The sequence below is a fragment of the Cavia porcellus genome, unplaced genomic scaffold, assembly GCF_034190915.1.
Source record: "Cavia porcellus strain 051 isolate PalLab524CR breed Dunkin Hartley unplaced genomic scaffold, mCavPor4.1 scaffold_11, whole genome shotgun sequence".
In the NCBI taxonomy this organism is placed as follows: domain Eukaryota; kingdom Metazoa; phylum Chordata; class Mammalia; order Rodentia; family Caviidae; genus Cavia; species Cavia porcellus.
Window position 1 is genome coordinate 76,501,241 of NW_026947494.1, and position 19,812 is coordinate 76,521,052.

At 39.5% G+C, this 19,812-nt stretch overlaps 1 protein-coding gene across 1 annotated transcript in view; it reads left to right on the plus strand.

Moving 5' to 3' along the window:
- Positions 1 to 6,559: 6,559 nt before the first annotated feature.
- Positions 6,560 to 19,812, plus strand: part of Oprk1 (opioid receptor kappa 1) — a gene marked incomplete at its 5' end in the record, with an annotated part of 52,318 nt that continues 39,065 nt past the window's right edge. The window contains 3 exon segments of the mRNA NM_001172990.1: positions 6,560 to 6,589; positions 7,255 to 7,262; positions 11,520 to 11,546.

Genomic DNA, 19,812 nt, shown 5'->3' on the forward strand with positions numbered 1-19,812 from the left:
TAAATCAGGCTGACTTGTGTAAACCTCCCTGTTGTAAAAAATTTAAAGAAACAAACAGCAATAATACAAAGACTAGAAGATGATAAGAGGATCCATAAATTAAGAATTAAGAACATAAAAGAAGAAGTAGGGACATAAACAAATGAGCTACAAAAGCTACTCACAGAAATAATCCAGGAGAATTTTCCTAATTTAGCAAAAGGTAAAGATACTCATATGTATGAGGCATACAGGACCCCAGCCACCTACAACCCAAACAGAGCAACACCCAGGCATATAATAATTAAAATTCCAGAAATTCAATACAAGAACAGAATATTAAAAGCTGTCAGAGACAAGAAACAGACCACTTACAAGAGAACACCCATCAGAATTACAGCAGATTTCTCTGCACAAACCATCAAATCACGAAGAGTGTGGGGGGAAATAATTCAAGCTTTGAAAGATAATAATCTCCAGCCAAGATTGATATATCCTGCACAACTATCCCTGGAAATTGATAAAAAAAACAAGGTGCTTCCAGGATAAAGAGGAACTAGGGGAATTTGCAACCACCAATTCAACTCTACAGAGAATACTGCCGGATATTCTAAAAAAGAACAATACAAAGAATCCAGAATTAGTGGCAGAGAGGCCACAATGAATGGAGCAGAAAACAAAATAAAGAAGACAAACTGACAACTATTCACAGAAAAAGAGCTCAACAGAAATGAGGCAGAGAAGATTGGATGATAGGAACAGCTATTTTGGAGAAAATGACGTCTTAAGAGGTAATACTGATTTAGTATCATCTTGTTTTGAAGTCTCATCAAGCTTTTGTTCTTCTGTCTCCATTGGTCTAAACAGGTTGTATCTTATTGGATTTTATTATGTATGATAGTATAAGCAAAAACTTTTAAAGACAAGGAGATTATACAGAAACCATTGTTCATTTTCTGTTAGTTGATTCTAAATACCCTGTAATGCTGTCATTCTCTTAAATGGTTTTGCATTGTTTTGATATATTTGATGCGACAGTATACGAAGTTATATTCAAAGATTTCAAGGAAAGAGACAATATGGTAACTACTTTTATGTGGGGATTATTTTGTGGTGAAACACTATTCTGCTTAAATGGTTGTTTTGATCTGCACTGTTTTGCTGTTATGCCCTCTTTTATCTCAATCTCCACTTCATTATTTACTTTTTTATTTTTATCCTTTTAATTAAGGGAAAAATAAATTAAAAAATAGCAGGATATATTATAGTAACCCACTTTGACTTTCCATTATCTTGATTTAAAGCCCTGTATTACTCTCAACATCTTGTTTTTGACTGGTGTCCCCCTATTGTGTTTTGCTTGATAGTACCAGGTTTGAAAGTTTAGGCAACAGCTGTGAAGATAGTGAGATTCATTATGACGCCCATTCTCGTTGACTTTTATCTACTTTTGAAGACCTATAATGTCTCCAATGTTTTGGTTTTGTCAGTTTTGTTCAATTTTATTATAACTGATGATATAGGCAATTCTTTATAGCATGAGGCATTATGGTAACCATTATTGATCAGCTTGTATTATGCTTTTACATTATCTATTATGTCCACCCTTTTGATTTGATTTACTCTGTTCTGTTAGGTCACATTTGGTTCTACTCCCTTCCAAAAAAGTAATGAGAACTGTAGGAGCAACAAGACCCAAAATGTGTAATTGTCATTGTACAAAAGAAAGGAAAAGAAAGTGCTCTAAATGATATAACTGCATGTATATTTAAGTGTATAAGATAGAAAATGATATCACTGAGTTTTGTTGGATCATTGAACAGAACTGTTTGCGGTCTCGCTGTTGGAATGTCCACTTTACAAGCCTTAATTTTGTGACTTGAACAATTATTTCTAAGATGACAATATGTAATCCAGTGACTAGTGATTTCCTACTGTTAATTTTTTTCTGTAAATCTGTATAACTTGTACCCTTTCTCTGCTTTTTTTCTCCTTAAATAAAATTTAAAAAATATGTAAAATTAAATTGATAACCATAAGCCAAGGTGTTGCGGCACATACTTATAGTCTCAGCCCTCGGGAGGCTGAGGCAAGATGATTGCTGTGAGTTTGAGGCCAGCCTGGGCTCCCAAGTGAGTTCAAGGCCAGCCTGAACTATGTAGTGAAATTATCTCAAAAAGACTAAATAAATAAGTAAATAAATAAATAAATAATTTGATAACAAAAATTTGAAGTGACACATAAACATATCAAAACAACTTAGAGGAGAGCTTTTGAATATACAAGAACATTATGATTAAAATTTGGGGCCAAGAATTTAGCTCAGCAGTATAAGCACCTGTCTGGCAAACAGACAGTTATGAGTTTGATCCTTGATACTAAAACTATAAAAATTTATTTCAATGTATAAGTGTGTGTGTGTGTGTGTGTGTGTGTGTGTGTAAGAAAGAGGGAGAAGAAGCAGGAGATAAAGAGGAATAACGTGCCTTTGTCCTTAAGTAAGGAAATACATATTATTTTTTTAAAAATGGTATTTGCTTACCTTGCTACACAATAAATGCCATAGTGAAATTAATTTGATATAGTACTATAGCCTATCGATTTTAGGTAAGTTTTTCAACTGTTAGAGTTTTTTGTTACAAGGGAAAAAAAAAAGATCACACATTGCATTTAGATGTCTTATATCATTCATGTCCTATAAAATGGGATAATTCCTCAGTATTTTTTGTGTTTTAAAACCTTAATGTTTTTCTTTTTCTTTTGAAGAGAATAAAATCAAATGAAATAAAACAGAATAGAGTTAATCAAAACAAAACAACAATGAATGGTACACGACTTTAAAATAAGATAAAAGGAAACCAATAATGGCTACCACAATGGCTCTTGTTATTTTCAGAATAACTGCCCATACCATGTGGAATAATAAAATCGAACAATGTTGGTATTTTCAAACACGAGGTGCATCAGCCATGGTGGCTTATGCTCATGATCCCAGAACCCTGAGGGGCCGATGCAGGGGGGTCACAAGCTGGAGGCCAACCCAGCCAAGTCAGCAATTTAATACACTGTGTCTTAAAATTTTAAAAAAGGGGTAAGAGATGTAGTTCAGTTTACGAGATACAGAATTAGGCTGAACTTCTGGTTAACCTACAGGTGCATGGTTTATATAAGAATTATATAATAATTGCTTATTATAATAAACTACTTAATTTGGGGGAATTTTGTTAGACAGCAATAATTACTGGGTATAGCCCATTCGAATATACTTATTCATACTTACATAATACACCGTGGTGCTTGGAAAGGGATTGCCTTTCATCATTTTTGCTACTGAGCATTTTATTCATTTCTTATCGATTTGTTGGAGTTCTTTCTATATTCAGAGTTGCCTTTGTACTTTGAAAACAATCACAAAGAAAGGGAACTCATACATACCAGTCGTTTGCCATTTATTTTTAGGTTAACTTATTGTTGTAACAAAATTAATAAAATTTTTAGTTATTCTTCTGATCACTTTGCATAAATCTCTGAAATAATCATAGAAATTTCAGTGTTGAAAGACAAAGTGGGAGATCTCCTGTTTGTGAACGTTCATGTTTTCTTATTCTCTTTGACAGTTTAAGATAAGGTCTGGATTCTTTTTCCAGAATGAAAATGGACAGCAAGTACACAATATCAGGGGGTTCAGGAAATCCCCAAAGTCCACATGTGTGCCACAAATTCAGACTCTTTGATGGTAGAGCTATCCATGTCATTATTGTTAATATTTAATATGTGGAGTCAATGTAATAAGAAAGTGAGATTAAACTTAGTCTGTTTGAACAAGAAAAATCTTATAGGAGAGCCTGAATTTGAACCCAATAAATAGACTACTGATTTTTGAACTGCTTGAGCTAGACTCTTCTTTATGTCTGAATTAAATATAATTCCCTTCTACCTGTACTGCACTTCAAGTGTTGTTTTAAGGCTCATTTTAATTCCCTTAGTAAAAAAGCACGTCCTGAAAATCAAGTGATTCTTTGCTCTCTTCAGGACACTCCAATATTTCCTCCTGATGATTTCCTGGGCAGCAATTTTACGAACACTGAGATTATTGCAAATATTCACGTGAGTGAAAGCTTATATATAAAATTGCCTGAAGTATTCTTTATGGCTAGAAGAACAGATCCAGTGAAGACCTGGAACTGTCCAAATAGAATTTAGTCGCTTTTGTTTTTATGGTCAAGACTGATGTAATACAACATCAAAGTTCTGATCTTTAAATAAAATATTTTACTTTCTGATTATTGGAAATATTGCCCTTGATTTTTATGATTGATTTTTATGTCTTTTTCACATTTTGATATGTTGTGGTAAAGGAGAGAGACTATAAAATTAGAAGTTTTGTTTTTAGAATAGGAATGGAAATCTATAGATAATTATGCTTGAGGCCACAGTGGTCTCAGTATTGTACTCACATGGGAAAGTTTAGGTCCTTGTGTGTCCTTGCCTATTTGGTGGACACAGCTTGGACTATGTGGGGGACACTGGGCAAACCTCTAAAGACAGAGGAACAAGATTGGATACATTTTCATATTCCAGTTCAGAAGCTATAATGTTTGCAACTTGTCTTCTGTTTTGGTCCAAAGAAAACATTACATTTAACCCATACAGTGCTGGGTTTCAAAATTTACTGTTAGTTACCAATTTATTTTACAATAAACAAGCATTCTTTTTTCTACTAGAAATAATTACTTATTTTAAAAGCTCCAGTTTGCAGTGACACTGAGCTCACATTACAAATGTCAGCTGTCATCTGGACAGTGCATCCCTTTAGGGGTCCAGGCTTCACCTGCCTCCGTCTGGCTCTGGTATTCATTTCATTTGCTAGGACCAAGTACTTGAGCTTGAGATATGCAGCCATGTTGACAAAAATGTAACCACGTCAGTAACTGAAGTGCTTGGAAATGGTTACAGTAGGTGGATTTGTATGAAAGTAGGAGGAAATAGTATGTGTTGGAGTATTTCTGGGAATCTTTTTATTAACATCTTATTTATTTATTTATGAACTTGATTTGCTGGTCTTCCAACAGTGCCCTGAGAACGAAGACTAACAGCAAACTGTGAACCTGGTGGCAGATGATTTCAGCACCTGCCCTGCTGTATTATGGATCTGCAGTTCACTCACCTTCTCGTGGGTACTGACCACATGGACTGGACACTCGTTCATAGCCAGGTCGAGTGGGTTATCACAGACAATGGCTTCAGTGCCTCTCTTCTCTTTGTACACGTCTCTGCCTAATTCCCACAGCTATTCCCCTTGTTGGGTTAGGGGTGCTGTTCCAGTAATGGCAATGATTTTGGCTGTTGCTGCTACCTAGATATCTACCACTTTTCATGGGGGGGAGCTCTTCAGATCTAAAATACCAATGCTACTGAAAATAATGGAGCCCTCATAGCTTTATTTTGACATGTTTGAAAGCACATGCCCATCGAAGTATGTCATATAGACGTGAATGTTTATGTTACTTTTGAGGTAGGTCCTGACTGACAGTTTGGAAAGCAAAATGAACTAGGAAAGAGAGAAGGGGAACAGGTGGAATCATTAAAGACTGCATGGAGCTCTAGGGTGTTATGGGTCATCTTGGGCAAGACAACCACACAGGGCATCTGGGTACTAGGTCTGGGAAGATGGAGTATATAGTTCACTATGAAATGTCACTTGATTAAACTGTGTTTATTCACATTCAACCAAATGATCACTTTCATATGGGAGAGAAATAAAGTTGCAAACAAAGTGCTTGTCACCAAGTTCCATATGTATTTGTGTTTCCAAAACCCCAAGCAGTCACCAATGGCACCTCAATCTCAGAAGCATTATTTAAATGACCCAATTTTTATAACTATTAAATATAGTATTGATTCTCCTCTGCCTAAAATATAAAAGGCCCAGGGAATAAAGAAATCTTATTTTGTTTTGACATTAACTGGCTTAATATAAGCAAAATGAAGTGAATATCAGAGGTAATGAATTAAGCAGTTTACATTTATTTCTATTAAAGTGGAAAGCATTACCTGGGAAGCCAGCATGCCCTAAATTAACCACACTCATAAAAAAATTATTACATTATTATTTGATTCTCGATTTCACCACGTCTGGTCTAAAAGCCAGGCTTTTTAGAAACAATACATACACTTCCACTTTGACTGTGATTTATTTCTCCTCTGTTTATATAATCATTAAAAGAAAACAACACATAGCCAAAGAAAGAACAGTACTTAATTTCCTGCACATGTAGGGGTTAATTTAAAAAATTAATAGCTTTGCAGGGATCAGCTCTAGATTTGAATATAACATGTCCATTGATTATTAGTACTTTGGAAAAAATGATGTGTTCCATGCTAATTTGAATTTATGAAAGTGACTTAATTAGCAAAGTTGCAGCTAAAATGCTTTCTAGGTAATCCAGAAGGCCAAAGGGCAAAAAACTGTACAGTTTTCACTGCTCAGAAAAAGTAAAGAAAAATACAAATGTACAACTTTACTGGTTGTAACATCCCTAAATATAATGACAGATAAAATTTTTTAGTGAAATGGAAGAGAGGGGGAGAGAGAGAGAGAGAGAGAGAGAGAGAGAGAGAGAGAGAGAGAGAAGAGAAGAGAAGAGAAGAGAAGAGAAGAGAAAGAGAAAGAGAAAGAGAAAGAGAAAGAGAAAGAGAAAGAGAAAGAGAGAAAGAGAAAGAAAATAGAGGAAAAGAAAGAGAAAAGGCATGTCTGCTGTTCCATGTCGGCTCTTCCAAACAAAACAAAGCAGCAAAACCTAGGACAAGAGCTTATGAGCTGCTGTCCTGCATAACCTGGAAACAGGTCTTGGGTGTAACTTCCTGGAGCAGCTCTTCCGGGCAAATGGAGAAGATGAACTGTGACATGAACTGTGACATCCCTGTCACAGTGCCATCCTAGGTGAGCTATTCTAAGAGGGCTTTGCAAAATTGCTCCAAACAGAATCGAAGGGTGCAGGCCCTTGGGCTCTAATACTGACCAGTCACTGGATCATAACTGGCCCTAGAAAAGCGCTGTAAACTTGAATGATGTCGCCCCTTCAGCCAAAACAATTCTCAGAAAAAGCCTGTAACAAGCAGTGTGTCCAGTGTGGGGGACAATGATGCTTTCCTCTGGGAGGAGGCTGTGAGGGCAGGCGCCACAGCACTCACAGCAGCTGGCACAAAGGGGCTATTTTGGGAAATAACCTCAGAGATGGTTGGTGATTATGAACAATGAAACACATGGGAGTAGGGAGCCGGTCTAAGGAGACTCCAGGACAGTCTGCACACCCTAGAATGTACAGAAACGTCCCTATCAGGTAGTGAAGTGAGATTACACTGACTGTCTCATTTCCTGGAGAAAAGGACTCTTGGGGCTGTTAACTCCGTACTTTGAATTTGTGCTTCTTCTAGAACAGCCAAGCAGACTCTTGCAGGGCTATGCTGTGGAATGGCTGTGACCAGCAGGGAGCTTCCTTGTGTGACAGAATGGAGGTGCCACTGGCTGTGCCCATGGCTGCTGGCTGTCGGGCAGGAATCTGAGGAAAGCAGGGAGCTGAGATGGTGCAGGGCAGAGTAAAACCTGGTAGCTTTGTCACTTCGTGCTGCAGACTACCAAAGACTGTTAGTCTTTCTTGCTTATTTGGCAAACTCATAACTTGGAATCAATATCTATTAGTTTTTACAACACATTTTACATTTACATATTGCATTTTACAACACATTTTACCACTAGCAGTAATCTGTCAAATTTGAGCAAGAAGGATAAAAATCTTTGAACCTGTAATCTAACACCCCAAACTACTTTTTCCTTTAAATCAAAAGATTTATGGTACTGAGTATTAAAGTTTTTATGTTGCTCTTCATAATAAAGGGTGTGGTAGTAGGTCTCCCTCATTTATTCAGCATCTTTAGGGAAGTACCCAGCAAATATGTAAATTTTTCAAGCCAACAAGTTTTATAGGCTTTTAAAAATGGATGGCACATTATAGAGCATCCAATGAAATTACTTTAATGACAGTTGAATAAATCGATGTCAAGAGTATAAGTCTCCTTGTCATTGGAATGCGTACAGGGAGGGAACAAAGAGCTTATGAGTGCAGTTCACCATTCTTTCCACTGAACACTCGTTTCCTCCTTTACTACATTTCCCCCATTTTAAAGCCAAATCATGATTAAGCACATTCCCTATTTCTCAGACTCTCCCAGCAGAATATACCGAACATAGTAAGTCAGCCAGGTGAGATATTATTTTATTTGCAAGAGAATGAACTGAGCATGCATCAGTTTTCTTTATCTAAAATAAGTAATAGAAACAAAGCAAACACAAAACTTCACTCAAAAGCACAAGCATGAAGTCTTTAGGGGTTTCTGACCTATGCGCAAACTCTGAGGGATGAGGAATGAGTAGGATCAGAGTGGATGTCAACAGCAAAGAATGTATAAAGGACAATCACAGGTGAGGGGATGCTCTCAGGGCACAGGCCAGCCTGGAGTTTCAGGGCAGAGAGAAGGGGAAGCTAGGAATGCCCTCTAGGGAAGTGATTGGTTAGGGTCCCACCCTCGCCCAGTGGGCTGTGCAGGAGTGCCACCTCTGGGAAACAACAGTTCTCAGGGCAGAGGGCAGGGCAGGCTCTTGGGCAGAAGAAATTGTCATCTGGTGAAAGGAGAGAGAGAGCAGCTTTCTGATCTGCCTATACCTGTGAATTGAGAAACAGTTTTTACTTTCTCTGAAGAATGTGTAACCCTGAAAACTGTTCTTCTTATGCTTGGAATTTATACTGAGACCTGATTAAAATATATGGTGAAGGTTTAAATAAAAAAATTATTGCACTAAAAGTAAAATTATTACACCGTATCATTAACCTCCCTCAAAACAGCTCCCCTTGTGCTGAACATATCTCAACATTTCTGTCCCTTTCTCAAGCAGTTTTGGAAGCCATTTTCACAATTGTGTTTACAAGGTGTGGTCAGAAATACAGTGAAGGCTGCTGCTGAGCACTTTCCAATAAAAAGCAGGCTCATAAAAAAATCTAGGGTGCTTTCATCCACACTTTTCCCTGAATCTGATACAGTCTGACTTTGGCTCTTTCCCAAAGTCAAAGTGACCATGAAAAGTAAGCATTTTGAATCTATTTAGGAGACTGAGGCAGGCACAACAGTGTAACTAAAGATACTTATGAAAAAGGCTTGTGGAACTGCTTTAGAAAGGGATGAGAACAGTGGTATAAATGTACTCGAAGTGACAAGGGTATTTTGAGGGATGGTCATGGGAATGTCTTTCACTATTTTAAAAAGAAACTTAAACATTCACATATTTCCTGTCATATCTTGTATATTACCTTTGTGGTGTAGAAAGTTATATGTCAAGGATTAAGTGTAAATATCCCCAGAACAATTGTTCCTGGGATGCCTGAGAAGGAAAAATAGAAGGTGAAAGTATCTTCAATTCAGCCTCCTTTAGGATCTCCCCAAATTCAGTTCTGCTGAGCATGCCTTACTGATCAAAATTACCAGACATTGTCAGTAAAACCAGGACCAAGTGAGATTATGCACTGGGATTGGAATTACAAGCTAGAGAACAAGAAAATAAAACAGTTCTGAAAAATCTTTAGTGAAACAGAGGAAGCAAAATATTAGCAAGAAATAAAATGTCAAGCCAGAAAGAGCATATTTAAAAATAGTAGAATTAGAGCTTTAAAAATAATCAGTAAAATTACAAAGTTAGTAGTCAGACAGAGAATTAGATGAAAGAAAATTAATAAACCAGAAAAGTAATTTTAAAGTGCTGAAAATATAGCATTGAGAGATGAGAAAGTGGAAAATATGTCAAAGAAGTTAAGAGATATGAAGAACAAGGAAACACAGTCTGCTAGACAACCACCAATATTTCAGAAAGGAAAGAGAAAGGAAACAAACCAGGAAAATGAAGAGGACAGAATAACTAAGGAAAGCAGGACTGAGAAGTTTAAAACACGAACGGATGATACGCAAACTCATTTCTAAGAGCAGAGACAATTCCAAAGAAGATATAGTTTTAAAAATCTAAATAGTTACAGCTACACCTTTGAAAAAGCAAAGACAAAGGTCTTAAACACAGATGAAGGGAAAATATAAACAGGATACAAAGAAATGATAATTAGACCAAAGCTCACTTCTTAAAAAGATAACGGAACCCAGAAACAAGTGTAACACCATCTACACAGGCCTCATAGAAAAGAGAGAAAATAAGTACAATTCTAAAATTATTTATCTGGATTAACATTCATTAAAAATAAAGACAAAATAAAGAAATTTCCAAAGGAACAAAAACTGAGGGCACTCAAACCACCCAGGCCCTCCCTGGGAGAGGCTCTAAAGGAACTTGAGAAAAATAACCAAAGTTCTACATACAACACAAGGCCTAGGGTACAAAAATATATGTTTTAAAAACTAACAAATGAGTTAAAAAGACAGTACCAATGCTTATTTAGGGGAGTGGATTAAATACAACTTAAAAGCTGGGAATAATGTTACATAGACTATGGCAGAGTGTTTGATGCCAAGTGTCCTAGGGGCCTCATCCGAGGGAAGAGTAGATGATGGGTCCATTTCGGAGTCTGTGTTTGTATTTTGGTTATCACCAGTGACATTCTCTGTCATTCCTGCCCACCTTTTCCTGTGCACCAGGGATTCTGGCCCTGAGCCTGCTTCATGGCCCGTGCCGCTTGGATTTCAGGTGGACGTTCACCACAGGCCCAGGAGGCGAAAGGAGACAGGATGTTCTTCTGGCTGCTTCCCAGCTGGCTCGGCTCAGGTTGGTTCCTTTTCCTAAGACAGCTTTGGTTGGAAGCTTTTAATGCTTTACAGCTATGGTTACAGCTACTGCTACTCTTTGTGGATTAAGAAGCCACTTTCCTCACTTAGCTCTTTCAAATCTAAGTATAATTATGGCCATTTATTGTTCTTACAAAACCCTGGTAAACTCTGACTATTCTTCAGTAAAAAATGTCTATATTAAAATATACTCATGTAAATCATTCATTTCCTACCAGTACTCCAGTTTATATAGCATGTTAATCTTATAGGTGATCTGCCCGTGATTCACTCAGCTGTGAGAACAAACTTCTACAGTGACATAATTCACAGCTTCCATAGTGTGTGAGCCACAATATTCAGCATCCAATTATAGTGAGCAAGCACACCCTAAGATGTACCCTAAGAACTTCGTTGTTTGGCAATTTGATCATACTGCAAATACCTCAGAGTTAATTAACATGAGCTAAGATAGCTGTGGCAAAGTACAGCATGCAATCTTATGGGAACACCATCATTTATATGATGGCCTACTCTTAGAAAAAACTAGGGAGCAAATGGATTTCTAAAAAAGAATGAAAATAGACTTCAACAAGAATTAGATTCCATAAAAGAAATTCAGTGAAATTTCTAGAATCGAGAAATTATCTTCAATAAGCAAGACACAGAGGACAACACTGGCAAACAGGAAGTGGGGCATCTTGAAAATATCTAAAAGGAAGCAGAAGGAGAAAGCAGAAGGGAGAGAATAAGACAGAACATGTAAAAAAGATGTGGGACGTTGACCGGAGCCGCGGGAGACAGGAGACCAAACTCGAGCAGGATCAGCTCTCAAACTTTATTGCGTACAGCGAACCGGACCTAACAAGGTCCCCACCCTCAACGTTGGTTCCTCTTCCGCCCGTTGGGGGCAGGAACAACCTCTTATAAGGGGAAGCAGTATCCAATCACAGAGAAGCGCGCCTAACAAGCTGATAGGCTAGCGTCACGGGTAACTGGGCAGATATGACAATTTGGCGGGCTTGTTCAGGCCGGGAAGAACCCGGAAGCAGGAAATGGGCGCCATTCATAGGCGGCTTCCCACATCTCCCCCTTTTTTATTTATTAAAATAGGATGGTCTGTGGGTCCCTCCAAGGTGTCTATGACCTTGTTGCTGTTAGACACCTAGGAGTGGGCCTACCTTGTAGGCCGAGGCATGAGAGAATGTAGAGGTCTATACCCTGCTGTGCATCACCCTGTTTTGTGCATATCCTTGCGCCAGGACCATGCTCAAGGTGAGTGGTTCATTTTTTCACAGGGCCAGGCTTTTGTGAACCGAACCTGGATGCATATAGACATTCATTCCTGCCTTCCCCCCAACCTTTGGGGCGGACGGCACTGCAGTACCCTTGGTCTCGCATCTCAATGCCAATAATTTGACTCCGGGAGGGACCCCTGGCCTTATAGGCCATGTATATCTGAGTGGAGCCTGTCTTAGGTTGACCGGGAGGACGTCTCCCGTCTTACCCGTCATTGGCTTGCCCACTCAGCATTTATAGCTGATGTTCTGCAATGTGAAGGAGATATGCGGCGGCCTGCTGGCCTGATGGGCCACCTGCTGCCATTTGCATGGCTGTCATAGCCGTGACCTTGACCTGTTGCTGGGTTTGCATCGGAGTTAAGCGGGTGGGTCATATTGGCTGCGGAGGATGTATTTTTCAGTGTCTGATTAAGTGTCATAAAGGGGCGGAGGTCTAAGCAAGCACCCAGCGCATTGCAAAGTTGATGCTGCGTGAAGAGGGAGGAAGTATGTTTAAGGGGATCAGGTTGAGGTTCATTACAATATCCCGTGGCCCCCCAAGCGGCCCCCACTGAACAATTCCGAAGGGTGATCAATAGGAACCCACAGAATAGAAAAAACTCCAAACCAGACATTTTAGTTTGTAGATGGTCTCGGGCGCTGAGCGTCGGTCCCAGAAGGGTCGAGTTGACTTGTGTCCGCGGGCTTATCCTCCTGTGCTTTATCAGGAACTGGTGGGGAGTTTACTGCTCGCGTCAATCTTTCCGGGACCCACAGCGGTTCGCGACCTGGTTCCTGTGGGAAGACACAAACCGCACCTCGGGTCCAGCTAATCACTGGATCCGGGCCCATCCATTGTCCTGTAAGGACATCTTTCCATCTAACCAGCCCTTTGTCGGTTGGGGACAGATTGCTATGTTCCATGGCAGGGGAATGATTATGGTAAAGAGTGCCAATGATATTCTTCCTTTGGGCGTTAGGCCATGGCCTATTCCCTCCTTTTGTTTTTGTAAGACACCCTTGAGTGTCCGATGTGCCCGTTCAATGATGCCTTGTCCTTGAGGGTTATATGGAATGCCATGCTTAAGGACAACATCCATTTGTTGACAGAATGTTACAAAAGTTTTGCTGGTGTAAGCAGGACCATTGTCTGTTTTTAATATATTGGGCTTTCCCCAAGCAGCCCAGGCTGCAAGACAATGATTAATAGCATGGGTGGCCCTTTCTCCAGGTTCTGCCGAAGCAAACATAACCTGAGAAGCGGTGTCAACCGAAACATGTACATATTTGAGTTTTCCGAATTCTGGGATGTGTGTAACATCCATTTGCCAAATATGATTGGGGCGCAGTCCTCTCGGGTTAACACCAATAGATTGTTGAGGTGAAGAGATCACACAGACCTGCCAATGCCTCTAAAAGCGCCATGGTAAATGGCGCATTGGGCCTATAAGCTGAAACTGCGTCCTTGATAGCTTTAAGTTGTTTAATTTCTAAGGGCTCATAATATCCTCCTCCTCCCCTGCCTCCTACTTGTACCGGGAATGCATGGAGACCGGAACACTCAAAGGGAAGCCGCGACCATACCCTCTGGTGGAAGGACCGTGAACTTGCCAAAGGGCGGAAGGGCTTAAGCTCCTCCCGTAAGGCGGAGTAGCTCGAGCAGGGTGGTGTTTGGTTCCCCTTTTTATCTTCCCGAGCCCTAAATTCCTCTTTTAACGGTGTAGGAGGGTCATGCTTAGCAAAGACGACCTCCTCTTCTGAACCTTCCGAATCCGAATCAGAATTAGAGCCCTGAGGGTCCTCCAGAGACCCACAATCAGCAGTGGCTCCGGGCTCCTCTGAGCACTCCGATCGAGCTCTATCAAAAGCCTGTCGGGCTGTATTAGAGAAGCGAAAGCAAAACAGATGCAAAGGGAAAAGAAAAGAAAAAAAAAAAACCGGCGTCCACTCGTGTGGTGCTCAAAATCTGTTAGGTGCGTCCACCCAACCCAGGTGACCCAGTACTCACCTGTCCCGGGAACCGCTGTATCTCACGTAGCTGATCAGGGTGAAGAGAAGAGGCGCTCGCGGCCTTCCGTTGTTATTGGGCCAGGTCCTCCGTCGTACCGCAGGCGACAGCAATCGCACCTCCCGGCCGAAGAGGCACGTCGCTGAGTCTTTTACCTTTTTTCCCGTCCGGGCCACCAGTTGACCGGAGCCGCAGGAGACAGGAGACCAAACTCGAGCAGGATCAGCTCTCAAACTTTATTGCGTACAGCGAACCGGACCTAACAAGGTCCGCCACCCTCAACGTTGGTTCCTCTTCCGCCCGTTGGGGGCAGGAACAACCTCTTATAAGGGGAAGCAGTATCCAATCACAGAGAAGCGCGCCTAACAAGCTGATAGGCTAGCGTCACGGGTAACTGGGCAGATATGACAATTTGGCGGGCTTGTTCAGGCCGGAAGAACCCGGAAGCAGGAAATGGGTGCCATTCATAGGCGGCTTCCCACAGGACGTGTTAAAGGTGTAACAGCTGTGTAGCTCAGAAGAGAAGAAGAAAAAAGACACGAGCAGCTTTAAAGATGAAATGGCTGTAAAATTTCCAAATCTGATGGGAATTCTGTGAAGACAGAAATAACAGAAAATGACAGGAAGAAGGATTGAAACAGCAAGTTACTACTATAGTCTTCTGTGTGACAGGTGCCCGATATCTCTTCAGTCAAGGCTGTCCAATGTACCCAGAGAAAGGAGCTAGGTTGTGGGAATATCTGTTCCAAAAGAGCGCCATGAATGCCTTGAATGAGAGTTTTTATGCTGAATTTTTCATATGTGTCAACAAGAGTGACACAAACTCTGTCTTTTCTTCCTTTTCGATGATCTTAAACTAAGCCAGTGGTCTTACAGTACCACTAAAATCTCAGTGACTCCTGGGTAGATTTGTCTGGTTCTATCACCTTCTGATGACAAATACATTCTATTTGCAACAGAATAAAGCACTTTCATTTGGATGTTGGAGAATAATCCAAAGCAACATTAGGGACACTTCAACCCTGAAGACGTCTTTCCCATTTAGTCCATGGCACCCTCATCTTCCCATTTATTAAGAAAAATGCAAAACTATTCTCGATGTCTTCCTTTCCTCAGTCTCCAAATTCATTCCATCAGCATTTTCATTATCTTCTAAATAATATCCAACTTTACTCATTTCTCCATTTCTATCACTATCACATAGTCAACATCGCTATCAGCTTTTCTCTGACCACTAAAATGTCTAATTAGCACCTTGGATTTACTCTTGTTCCCCACCCCAACTTTATTATAAAAATTCAGAAATATGAATACTATTTGTGGATAAATCAGATCATGCCACATCTGAGTTTAAAATTTCTAGGGACTTTTCTCTACTCTTAGGAAACTTTAACCTCTGAGATACTGTGTCACCTGGCCCTATTTTCTTTCTTTCTTTCTTTCTTTTTTTTTTTTTTTTATCGGTACCGGGGACTGAACTCACAACCGCCTGCTTGCAAGTCAGGTGCTTATGCCGCTGAGCTAAATTCCCAGCCCCCTGGCCCTAGTTTCTTTCCAGCTTGGTCATTTTTCCTCCTGAACAGTTCTGTTATTGCTGTTTTACATACTTGAAAGGACCAGGCTTCCAGGGTTTCCCCAAAGCTGGGTCCTGCTTTCTTTTAGATCTCTACTCAAATATGAAGACCTCAGAAAGTGTCTGTCTAGCAGTCACTCTGCACTGCACACTTCACTTTTTCTTGTGGTTGTGTATTTATCTTTGCATTCCCTTGTTTATTGCCTCTTCCTCATTAGTAGGTAAGGTTTACAAGGCAGAAGTTCTTTAATCTCCCAGTCCCTGAAACTGTGTCCATATGCAGAACGTGCACCATTGTTTTTGAAATAAATGAGAGACACATAAATACCATCCTCCATGTAAGTTGTGTTTCAAAACAGTAATTTAGGAGACTGAGCAAACGTTTGCTAGTTTACTCACAACTGTGTTATATACCATCTGCCTGCTTTGTATGTAAGGAACACATCTCCATATTTCACCATTTCTGACTTCTTCTGGGTTCAGCAAACAGAGGCACTGAAGAAGTTTGGGAGAGAGACAGCAGAAAAGGTCAGAATGTTCCTTCTCCAGTCTCTGCTTTGAATGGCATTTCCTCACTATGACTCTGGCTCCTCTGTAGCCTGAGACCTTACTAAGCAACCTTTCCTGTGGCTTTATCTCCTATGCTCCCAGATTCTGGCTGGCGTAACTGTTTTCTCCACAACTTTCCAGTCCCAGGACTGCCATAACTTCCTGCTGTTCTTTGGTCTCCTTTTCACCAAGTTTTCCCTTCAGCTCTTCTATCAGCTCTGTAATCAATTCCCTGGATTAAATGTTCTTTGTTTGAAATATCTAGGGTGGTAGCTGCTTTTATGACTAGACTCTGAATGATATAAATGCATATTTCCAAAATATTATGAAAACATATTAGGAATCCTCTTTCAAAGCACTATCACAACATGCATATGAATCATCTCGTCTTTGTGCTGTGTAATAAAGTATTACAGACTGGTAAAACTCTGGTCCCTCTCCTTCCAAGATGGTGGTTACTTGCTGTACACTTACATGGTAGAAAGCATAAGAACTAAAGAAAAAGGGCACCATCTAGTATTCTATGCATTTATAAGACATTTATTCGTGAGGGCAAGTGTCACGTAATGAAATCTTTTCCTCAATGGATCTACTTCTTAGAGGTTAATCCATCATGATAATATTAAGTCTCAATGTGAAATTTGGAGGGGTCCACTGAAACCACAGTATATCCCAAATCATAATCACAATAATTAGCTTAACTATATAAACCTTGAAGTGACTTTTGATTACCTCTAAGTACCAAAAAGACAGTCAAGGGGCACATATATTAGTCTATGTACAGTGAGTGCCCAGCTTAGAAGCATTTAAATTGCACATTTTAACAGATGGGAACGGACCTCACATTACAAACACTCTTAGATGCAACCAAACTGTGGAAGCAGCTTCCCTGTCTGCTGGGAGTTGTGCTGCTGTGTGCTTTTTGTTCAGTGAGATACTACACAGTGAATTTTTTCTGCACATTTGGTTTTTGATGCCTTACGCTGTATATTTTTGTCAAAGATATATAAGGGTCACTTTGTTGAATTTATGGACAAACCTGATTTATGAATGTTCTGGAACAGAACTCATTCATAAATCAGGGACTTGCTCTACTAGAGGCTTGTGAATGAAATTTAAAAGAGATGTTTTACATATTTATTTCTTTGAGAAATGAAAATATTATTAGTATAAGCACTATCTAATTTCCTTTCTTCTCTCCTGCCTTCCTTTTTCTTCTCTTTCTCAATGACAGTACTTTATAAAAACTTAATTTTTCCCTGATGGATTAAAAAAAAAACTGGTTCTGCAATTAGCTGTTAGAATATGTATGATAAAAAGGTGTTGATTTGGCACAAGTTCTCGACAGAATAATGAGGAGATGGGAAATTTCAGTATCACCCTAATATCTCTTTACCGACTTCATATCTCCTACCGCTTTCTGAGAGCTGTCTTTTGGAACTGGCTCTGTACAAGACATTTTATCCCTTCTTAAAAACAAAAGCAATTTGAGGACTTTTGTGTATTTAAAGGAGAAACTAAAATTTTCCATAACTAACTTTATATTAGTGTGTCTTCTAGAAAAAAAAATGTGGGCTAATAAGAAAATATGGTTCAAATAAGGGTCAGTCATTTAAATCCCAAAATATGAGCTGAATGAGTTTCATGAAGGGGTTAAGGTCAATGTTTTCATATAACAATCTTTAAGAAGGTGCATATTCCATCACCAGAGATTTCTGGGGGACTGAAGACAGTGAAATAGTGTTGGAAAAATTAATTTACCTCCCAGAACTGAATTTGAATCCTCCCATTCACAAAAAATCAATTTATTCATCAAATAAAAATTTGATATAGTAGTACTTGTAATCTCTACAACAATGTAAAACAAAAAAGTTGTTGGCATGTTTTCTTACTTGTGCACCCTCTAGTGCACATAAACAGATTAAAATGTAATCACTGTCTTCAGCACTAACTGGTGATACTTTGTGAAAGAAGAATCAAGACATATTATGGACAGGTGCAAATTCCCTACGATGAATGTGATCACAATGTATATCTAAAATGCACCTAGAAAATTTTAAGAAATGAGAAAATAAATAAAAATAAAACCAGGAACAAAGCAAAAATGTCTGCTGTCCTTGCTCCTGTCCAATAAATTTCTCAAAACATTAGCTACAGAAATTAGAAAAAAAATGGATTAAGGCTATGAAAAGAAGTTAAATGATCATTATTTGTGGGCTACATGATTCTCCTCTTCATGGATAAACATAACCAACATATTCCAAATGGCCATACTTTGAAAACTGTTACACAGATTTAATGCAATCCAAAATCAAAACTCTAATAGAATTCTGTATAAAGCAAAAGAAAACAATCCTAAAATTTATAAGGAACTAGAAGAGGCCTAGAATAGCAACAGCAATTCTGGCAACAAGATCAAGATAGGCAACATCAGAACCATATACTTCAAGTTATGCTACAAAGCTACAGTGATAAAAACAGTATGGTACTGTCCAAAGAGTGGACTTGTGGATCAGTGGAACAGAATAGAAGATACAGAAACAACTCAAGGACTCAGGTGCTGTGGCCCTGATCAGTTAATACCAGCAGTTTCAGGTCTGTGGTAAGCTAGAGCATCCCAGCAAGGAAGATGTAGAGAAACACAGTTTCTTACCTGAAGCGGCCAGGAAGAAACAGTAAGACAAAGAGTAAGGGCCCAGAGATGCCACACCCCTGAAGGACACATCCCCACAACCTGATTTCTTCCCACCAGGCCAGGTTTTCCAAAGCTGTCACCATTTGCTAGTAGCACCACTGACTGAGGCCAAAGCCTTAAGCACATGAGCCTTTGGGAGCCATGCAAGACTCAAACTATAGTAATAGTAATAAACAAAAGAGATGATTAAAATATATGCAAGATGGTAACTTTATTAATGGCCTTCTCTAATGTCTGATAATAAAAGGTAATGAATTGAATTATGAAATATTTCACAGTCCAAAGGTGAACTCTAAGAAATATAATATTGACTAAAACTGGACAATGGGGGGAGGATAGAAAGGTGAGATAGCTCAGACCCCGGGATAAAATCCAAGGAAGCAAAAAGTTAAGAAATTTGGAGCAAAGGCTTTATTCCAGGCTTGGCGACACAGCTCCCTCAGGATCAACCCAGAAACTGCGTGCCTAACAGACTAAGGGAGGGATATTTAAAGCTAAAAAACCACAAAGCTATAAAGCTGTTGACTTAGTTCTAATAACATCTGGAGCTCTTGGTGCATTCCATCACTCCCACCCTGTGGTTAAAACATTATCTCGGAACAGCACACCTGCAATAACATGCGGAAAGAGGGTAGGGAAGTTACAAGAAGCTGAAACTTGAGCTTTTAGAAGAATTAGAAACTTAACCCTATCAAGACAGTGCATACAGAGCAAGACGGAGGTACACTGGTTAGAGTTAGGCCATAACAAAAGGTACTAATTTTATCCCCTATGGAACAATGCTAGCTTCCTATTGCTACTATAACAAATTCCACTAAACTAGCTTTAGTAGGTCAAAACAACATAAAATTTACCTTCTTTCAGTTCTGGGGGACAGACATCTAAAATCAGTTCCCCTGGACTCGGGTTA